We start from the raw sequence: 9,196 nt of genomic DNA, 5'->3' as shown, positions 1-9,196 counted from the left end.
TCCTCTTCAGTCATAACCCCATCTGGATATTCTTCAATTAAAGATTAAATTCTAAAGATAACCACTGCAAACTTACACAGTATAACTTCCATATTGCTGCACAGCAGTCTTTACAAAAGAAAAGCTGGCAACGTCATTTTTCAGCTTAAAATTCTTCAGTGGTTTCCCATCTCTATTAGGATAAATACTATGTGTCTCTGATGATGGAGCAAGAAGGGCAGCAGGGAACTGACATTTAATGATCATCTACTATATATCAGGCTTTGTTCTGGTGTAAAGTGTACTGCTATGCAAACATTTGTTTGTCTTCATCTCCTGGGAATTGTTTTCCTAATGACTAAATTAACTGGAAACCTGCCATGTTTATATGACACTTGGCATGAATAATTAGTCCAAGGATAATGACTTGGATCAAGCTGGATCTACAGGATGCAGCTGCAAACAAGATAGCATCCAATGAGGGGACCCACTTTACAATGAGAGGTGCAGGAGTAGCTTCCAGACCAAGGGGTCCACTGGTTATATCATGCACCATACTATCCAGAAGTAGCCAGCTCAGACTACACTGGCTTAACCTTCTACTTTTCAGTTATTTATACCTTTGTCATACCTTTTAGGAAATTTTCTAAACCTAATCTTCATACTTGCATATTTGGTCCTTGGCTATATCTACTCTGCTATTCACCACAGCCTTTGAAGGCTTTATTTCATCTACATTTTTCTTTAAAAAAAAGATTTTATTTATTTATTCATGAGAGGCACAGAGAGAAAGGCAGAGACACAGGCAGAAGGAGATGCAGGCTCCATGCAGGGAGCCCAGTGTGGAGCTGGATCCCAGGATTACAGGATCATGCCCTGAGCCAAAGGCAGACGCTCAATCGCTGAACCACCCAATCGCATCCCTTGTCTACATTTTTCATATCTGGTCCTGTAGTTGGTTCTTTACGATTTCCTATTTCTCCCTTCATATTTCCAAAATCCTCTTTTCTTTTTTAGAATAATATTCAAAATGCTTATTTTCATTTGTTGTCCTGCCAAGTCCATTAACTCTGGTGTGCCTGGATAAGGTAGTCTTGAATGTTGTCTTTTCTCTTGTTGGGTGTGTGCCTCTCAGGCATCGCTTATCTGCTCCTGTGAGCTCCTCTTTCCTTGGGGCCAGGGCTAGTGCCTGGGGGAGGTGGCATAGCCCAAGTGTAGCTTGAACTATTCCTGGTAAGTTAGGAAGGAGACTCTCTGGTGTCTACACAGTCTACACCTCAAGTTGGTACTGTTCTGTGCAGACAACTGTATCTCTGGAGAACCTTTTTGTACCTTCCTGGACCCAGGTAAGATTCTTACTAGAAGTTGCCATCACCCGCTCCCTGCCTCCCAGTTGCTATAACTTAGCACTTAGGGTACGGGGAGAGGGAAGAGGAGTGGTGGAAGAGAGGCTGCTGAGGTGCAGGCCACTTCACTGCACTGTAATTTGTTACTGACTCCCCCCACCCAGCCAGCACCTTCTCAGCTTATGATAATAATGGTGATAGGAGTGGACAAGGTCTGCCCAGGGCAAGGTGGGGAAAAAGAAAGGGTACATTTGTCTGAAAACCGACAGGGCCTGATTCCCTTCTTGGAGCTCTGTCTTCTTCTGCTCTGGGTTGCCACTGTCTGTATTCAAGCCAGCCCATTTCTGATGGCCATAGGGCTGGCCTCTCCCATCTGCCAGCTTCCCTCTGACTCTCAGATATCTCTCAATCTGTGGCTGGTTTGTGTTGTCTGCCATCTGGTCAGCTTATCTCCATCTCATAAAAGAGAAAATAAACTTGAGAGAGGAAGTGGTTTCTCTAAGATCATATAGTGAATAAATGAAGCAGCTATGATTTGAACCAGATCTGTGTGTCTTGAAAACTATGCTTTCAATATTTTGGATCTCCCTGTACAGATCCTGGAATCTAGGTACACTCATTCAATCAAACTTTTCTTCCGAACAAGAAGGGAAGCTCAAGGGATTGGCTTCGAAGTCCCTCACATGTGTCCTCAGTTGGATTTTAGGATATTTCATTTTCACAGATATAGACAAGCTCTTGAGTTCTACATCATTTTAATTAATCGGTTCTTAATGCTTTTAAATTTAAAAATTATTAAATATGTAAAATAAACCTGTTCAGATATCCAAGTATTGACCAAAACTTGAAGAATTAGCATTTTGCCATGTTCCTTTTTATTAAAAAAAATTTGAAGTATAACTAAGGTGCTATTCCTTTTTTTTTTAAAGATTTTATTTATTCATTCATGAGAGAGAGAGAAAGAGAGAGTCAGAGACAGATGGAGAAGCAGGCTCCATGCAAGGAGCCTGATGTGGGACTCGATCCTGGGTCTCCAGGATCATGCCCTGGGCGGAAGGCAGGCGCTAAACCGCTGAGGCACCCAGGGATCCCTAAGGTGCTATTCCTATCTCCAGAGATAACCATTATCCTCAAGTTGATGTGTATCATTCCCATTTATGTTTTTATACTTTCATTACATACATATCAAAACTTTTTTTTTGTTTAATAATTTACATAAATGGTAGTGTGGCACCTCCTGATCAGATGGGGACTGGCATGGGCAGTGAAAGGATACACCTGAGGCAGGACAAAAGAGATAAAAGTTTATTGATACACTGCAAGGGAGCAGCAGGCAGGACAGCAAAGGAGAGACTGTCTGCTATGAGGTGGTTGAAAGGGGCTATTGTTATAGGGTAGAGTGAGGAAGTAAGGGACTGTATGGAATTTTCCCTTTTTTGGTAATCTTTGGAACTGTGCCTGGTTGTAATTGGTCAGCTAGGTCCTATGGCTAATTCAAGGTGGGTCGCTTGATGAGCCTGTTTGCATCAGCTCTGTGGTCACTTTGGCCCTCTTGCCTTTTCAAGTTCCCATTGCTCAAGCCTGTTGCCTAAAAGTGGCCTCTATGGGGATGCCTGGTGGCTTAGTCAATTGAGCATTTGACTCTTGATTTTGGTTCAGGTCATGATCTCAGGGTCATGGGATTGGCCCCATGTGGGACTCCTTGCTCACTGTGGAGTCCACTTGGGATTCTCTCCCTCTCTGTCTGCCCCTCACCCAGCTCACCCAAGCACATGTGCACCTGTGCTCTCTCCCTCAAAATAAAGAAATAAAATCTTAAAAAAAAAGGTAATGTACTATTGTTATCTTTTTTAATCCAACATGATGTTTTTGAGATCAACCATGTTGATACATAGAGATCTAGTTCATTCATTACAAATGTTGTGTAGTATTTCCTTGTGTGAATATATCACTATTTTTTTCCTTCTGTTGTTGAAATGGTTGGGTTGATCCCATTTTTGCTATCACAGTGATGCGATTTTTGCGCTCACAGTGATGTGTGTTAGAGGCATCCCCTTGAGCACCTTTGTGAAAACTTTTCTAAAGTATCCTGAGGAATAGAATTGCTGAACTGTTCTTTTTGTGCATTCTCAAAGTCAATATTGCCAATTTGCTCTCCAAAATGGTTATCCTAATTTATAATCCATAATATGAAAACATATTCAGTCTCTATTTCCCCATAACCTTGCCAACATATAGTATTATCAAATTTAAAACTTTTGTAAATCTGACAGAAATGAACTTATATCTCTTTGTTTATTGGTATTTTTCCTATTTGGAGTGAGAATGAGCAACTTTGTATGTGTTTTATATATTCACCATTCAGTTTTATTCTTCTGTGATTGTTCATATCCTTTCTCCATTTGTTCAATTAGTAATTTGGATGAGTATCAGTTTATTGCCTGTCTCCTCTGTTAGAAGGTCCATGAGGGCAGGGACTGTGTCATTGCTGTACCTCCAGCACCTAGCATAATTCCCCTCCTTTCAGTATTCATCAATCCTGGTTGAGCAGTTACTGATTGCACCTACTATGTGCTTTCTGTCACCTCCCCCTTTTCCTGTGGGAATGTTTCTTCTATCCCTATCACAAGATTCCTAGGGAAGCTAACATTTTCTTTTCTTTTTTTCAGATTTTTATTTATTTATTTATTTATTTGAGAGAGAGAGAACGCACAAGCTGGGCAAGCAGCAGAGGGAGGGGGAAGAGCAGGCTCCCTGCTTAGCAAGGAGCCTAATATGGGGCTTGATCCCAGGATTCCAGGATCCTGACCTGAGCCAAAGGCAGACGATTAACAGACTGAGCCATCCAGGTCCCCCAAAGCTAACATTTTCTAATGTAACATGCTCCTGACCACAGATGATTGATTGCAGTGGGAGGGAGCACTGACCTAAGCCAGGGCAAGTGTTTGAGACTTTTAAATTGGATTAGAGAAATAGCCATACTCTGGGACACCCAGGTGGCTCAGTTGGTTAAGTGTCTGCTTTTGGCTCAGGTCATGATCCGGGGGGTTCAGGTCACGTTCCCAGGGTATTGAGGTTGAATCCTGCATCAGGTTCCCTACTCAGCAGGCTGCCTGCTTCTTCCTCTCCCTCTGCCACTCCTCTGCTTGTTCTCTCTCTCTCTATGTATATATCCAATAACTAACTAACTAACTAAATAAATAAATAAAATATTATAAAAAAGAGAAATAGCCATACTTTTCTTGGTGGAAATAAAGCTGGAGCGCTATCAGCATTCATGTTCCCTATAAACATAGAGAGAATAAAGATAACCTGAAGGTTGAGAAAATTTGAGCCTCTGGTTTCAGGTATTCAAGAAGGATTGTGTGAGCTAAACTGGTAGAGTTGAGTTTCTCTCCATTTAACCTAGTGAGTTCTGACTAAAGCAATTTACATTTGGATTTTTCCCAATTTTTTTCTTTCAAAAAATTTCAAACCTATAGACAAAAGTTTAAAGTATAGCTTAGTGAATGCTTGTAAATCCTTCATCTAGATTCACAAACTGTTAACATTTTGCCTTATTGGTTTATCTATTTATCTCTTTCTCTGTGTATATTCAGATACACACATAAATGCACAGATACACACAAAATCTTTGAGAATTAGTTGCAGACATCATGGCATTTTAGTATCAAATATGTCAGAAGGTTCCTAACAAGAACATGCTCCTAGATAGGATATTAGAAGTATCTGGTTGACTGCCCAGGTTCAAAGCCTACCTCCACCACTTATTAACTGTCTGGCTTGAGCAACTTCTCCAAGTCCCAATTTCCTCATATGTAAGCCAGATGTTATCAAAGAACCTATCTAATTGAGATATAGTAAAAGTAAAATGAGATAATGCATGTAGAATGCTAAGCATACTGCCCAGTACATCACAGGGTCTGAATAAATGTTGCTAAAGAGTATAAGCAAATCAAAAGGCAGTTCCAATACAGGACACTGTGATAATGCAATGATACGAGAAAAAGAGCACGTATGAGGAGAGGCATTAATTCAAGCATAGGGGGCTTACCGAAGGCTCAGGAAATAAATTAAGTAAATTATGCATTGGCATTTGCTGGCTAGGAGAGAGTAGTCTACACTTTTAAAAAAAGATTTTATTTATTTTTTCATGAGAGACAGAGAGAGAGAGGCAGAGACGCAGGCAGAGGGAGAAGCAGGCTCCATGCAGGGAGCCTGACGTGGGACTCAGTCCTGGGTCTCCAGGATCAGGCCCTGGGCTGAAGGCGGCACTAAACCGCTGAGGCACCAGGGCTGCCCCCCAAATTGTTTTCAAATGTAAATGCCATTTTTATGAACACTAAACACTGTCATAAAAGAAAATTGACAGAATAATCTATTGTTCAGGAACTTAATTAAACATTAATATTGATTATTCATGGTTTAAAAAAAATTTTGGAGGCAATGATTTTACTTTTAGCACTCAGAGATTTTCTTTGGTAAGTCCCTGAAAAGCTCATAGGCCCTAAGTAGTTTACCAAATCCCTCGGGCCCCTTCCTGGGCTCTAAACCCCTCACTCACATCTTCCACACCTCCCTCTCTGCTTGATTCTTTCCCAACTGCATTTAAATGTGCTAATTTCTACCATCCAGATAAGTGATTCTAGCCTAACAAAAATCACACCAGGGCACATTGCAACTAACCTTTCTAACTGTCCCTTTCCTCCTCACCAAAGGCTGACATTAGAGTTGTTGTACACTACATTTACTTTGAGATGGCCACTTCCTCTCTTAGCTTTCAGGGAAAAGACCACACTCTGTACCTTGGCCTATGAAGCCCAACTGTATTGGGGGTGGGGGCTCCCCCACCCCCCTGCTGTACTTTCTCTCAGTTCTTTTTTTTTTTTTTAAGATTTATTTATTTATTCATGAGAGAGATATATAGAGAGAGGCAGAGGGAGAAGCAGGCTCCATGCAGGGAGCCCAACGTGGGACTCCAGGATCGCGCCCTGGGCCCAAGGCAGCGCTAAACCGCTGAGCCACCCGGGCTGCGCTCTCAGTTCTTTAGACACAGGCTTTCTCCTACCTTTGAGTTATTGCCCTTACCCTGTTGCCCTACTTGGAGCACCCTCTACCTATTTATCTGGCTCTACAACTTGTATGTCTCTGGGCAACCTCCCCTGACCTTCCAGAGTCAGCCCTTCTATTACATAGCACCTGGTGCTATTGCTTCATGACATTTGATTTGTAGTTATTCATAACCATTTATTCATTGTTTCCTCATGTTAGTTTGCTAGTGTTGCCATAAAAACCGCCATAGACTGGGTGGTGTAAACAACGGAAATTTATTTTTTCACAGTTTTGGAGGCTGGAAGTCTAAGATGAAGATGGTGGCAGGTTTGGTTTCTTCTGAGCCCTCCCTCTTAGACTTACAGTTAATTGCCTTCTCACTGGGTCCTTACATGGCCTTTCCTCTATGTGTGTGCAACCCTGGGGGTTCTTCCTCTACTTATAAGGACACCAGTCTTATTTTTTATTTTTTATTTTTTTTTAAATTTTTTTTTTATTTATTTATGATAGTCACAGAGAGAGAGAGAGAGAGAGGCAGAGACACAGGCAGAGGGAGAAGCAGGCTCCATGCACCGGGAGCCCGACGTGGGATTCGATCCGGGGTCTCCAGGATCGCGCCCTGGGCCAAAGACAGGCGCCAAACCGCTGCGCCACCCAGGGATCCCGACACCAGTCTTATTTTAATTTAATTATCCTTTAAAGACTTTATCTCCAAATACTGTTCTGTTCTGAGTCACTGGGTTTTGGGACTTTTGGGAGGACACAATTCAGCCCATAACAGGCAGGGACTGTGTCCTCCTTCCCAGCGTATCTCTCACTCAGGGGTCACACTAATCTTCTCTATATCATTCCAATTTTAGTATATGTGCAGCTAAAGTGAGCACATCCTCACCCAGCTTGGTGTCGCCAAGCTCTGAGCATCATGCCTGACATTAAGTAAAACACAAGAACACATTTTCTATTTAATTAACTGCCCCAGACTAATGGTGTGACATTGGCCTGGTTCCTTCTCTTCGATGTACCTTAGTTGCGCCACCTGTATAATATCAGGCTGGAGAAGTTGGTCTCTAAGGACAGCCTGACAGTTGGCCCAACTGATCTTTTAATTAATCTCTTCAGTGAAATCTTTCCCCCTCACCACTAGAGGGAGATGTTACTTCTTGTTTTGTTTTGTTTTGTTTTCCTCAGTGGGAACGAGCCATCAACCCTCTTGCCCCAGGGGTATTAAAAGTGGGGTAGCTGAGGCCAAGGACAGCCAGCGGCCAAACTATCAGCAGGGCATTCAGCCCTGGGCTTGAATTTCAACTCTGCCATTTCCTGGCTGAGGTATTTTTGCCAAGGTCCCCTTGAGAGTGTTAGTTTTCTCTGCAGCTGAGTGGGCAATGGAAATACCTCATCCGTGATGATATATCTGGGGCAGGCTTCCAGATAGAGCTCTGAGTCTAAACCCCAGAAGTGCTAAAATGCCCCACTTGCTCCCTTCTCAGTAAACAAGTTCTTGTCTGCTGATGGGTCGCTGAGAATGTTGGCAAGTCTAAGGAGCGGGTTTGGACTGGCCAGAGAGCGCAGATGTCCAGAGGAAGGCAGGTAGGCAGAACTCTGTCCTGATGCCTGCCTCCACCCTCATGAAGTAGGAAAGTAGGATGCTTTGGGGCATCCAGGGTGGATGTACGAGAGATCCTGGTCAATTCTAATTTTTGAGGCTCCAAATTTGTTAAAATATGAGATGTTCAAGGAAGTACAAAAAGGCAATTCAGAGGCAAGAGGATTTAGAAAATTAGTTTCATACTAAGTGTATGTTGTAAACATATGTAAGAAGGCAACGGGATTCCCTGGTCAGTTACATACAGGGACCCTTGACTGTTGTCTGCCCCCAGTCACTTAACCATACAGTCAGACCTCAAGGACCAACTTCCCAATGATGCTGCCTCCCCTGGGGAAAAAAGTGGCTGTGCATAGAAATGGAAGCAGGCTTGCCTATGAACCAAAACCAGTGTCAGAAGAAAGCACAAAAGGGGATAAAGGGGAACCTTTATTGCTGTAAGAAATCCATCCCAAGAGCTGCAAAAGATGGCCTGAGCTCAAACAGCTCAAAACATACCCTTCTTGGGCTTTGTGGATTCAGTTTTGACTGAATCCTCACCTGTGCAACCAAACCCTTTCAAAAAGTGTACTTGCAAAGAAGGCTTCTAAGGGACACCAGGCTTTAAAATAATCTGCTCCTCAATAAAAAATACAACACACATTTAAAGGGGGAAAACCCTATAAGATTGTGAAGGTTAAAAGTTTAATCTGTTTTTTTTTTTTTTTTGTGGGAAACAGCCATTTTCTTACATGATGATGATCAACATAATGCATAGGTTCAGAAATTTGTATTGTTAAAGTCAGGGATAAAGTTGTTTTACTTAGGAAATACTTTAGTTTTATTTGGTGATAAAAACAAGCTGATGCTTATTATTTATGTAATAGCACTAAGTCCTGTTTCTCCCCCCTTTACTGAACTGTGCCATGAAGTCTATCCTCTTGATGGAGGAGGGTAAGGTGTCAGCTTTGCTTCTGCAGAATGTAAAAAATTATATAGCAATGTTTTAAAAGTTCCAAATTAACACATTCATTTTTTTAAAAAAGATTTTATTTATTTATTTGAGAGCAAGTGAGCAAGCGAGCAAGTGATGGGGGTGGAACAGAGGGAGAGGGACAAGCAGACTCTGCCCTCACTGTGGAGCAGATAGGAGGCTCCATCACACAACCCCGAGATCATGACTTGATCCCAAATTCAGACTCGGCTGCTTAATGGACTGAGGCACCCAGATGCTGCC

General features: G+C 42.2%; 1 non-coding gene across 1 annotated transcript; it reads right to left on the bottom strand.

Annotated features, from left to right (window-relative positions):
* Positions 1-7,154: 7,154 nt before the first annotated feature.
* Positions 7,155-7,261, bottom strand: LOC129510017 (U6 spliceosomal RNA). Its single transcript, XR_008664474.1, has one exon. It is a non-coding gene; the product is annotated as a U6 spliceosomal RNA (small nuclear RNA).
* Between the last annotated feature and the right edge of the window lie 1,935 nt (positions 7,262-9,196).

The sequence above is a fragment of the Nyctereutes procyonoides genome, unplaced genomic scaffold, assembly GCF_905146905.1.
Source record: "Nyctereutes procyonoides isolate TBG_1078 unplaced genomic scaffold, NYPRO_anot_genome, whole genome shotgun sequence".
NCBI lineage: Eukaryota > Metazoa > Chordata > Mammalia > Carnivora > Canidae > Nyctereutes > Nyctereutes procyonoides.
The sequence above is the reverse complement of the archived record's forward strand: the minus strand, read 5'-3'. Positions and strand labels throughout refer to the sequence as shown.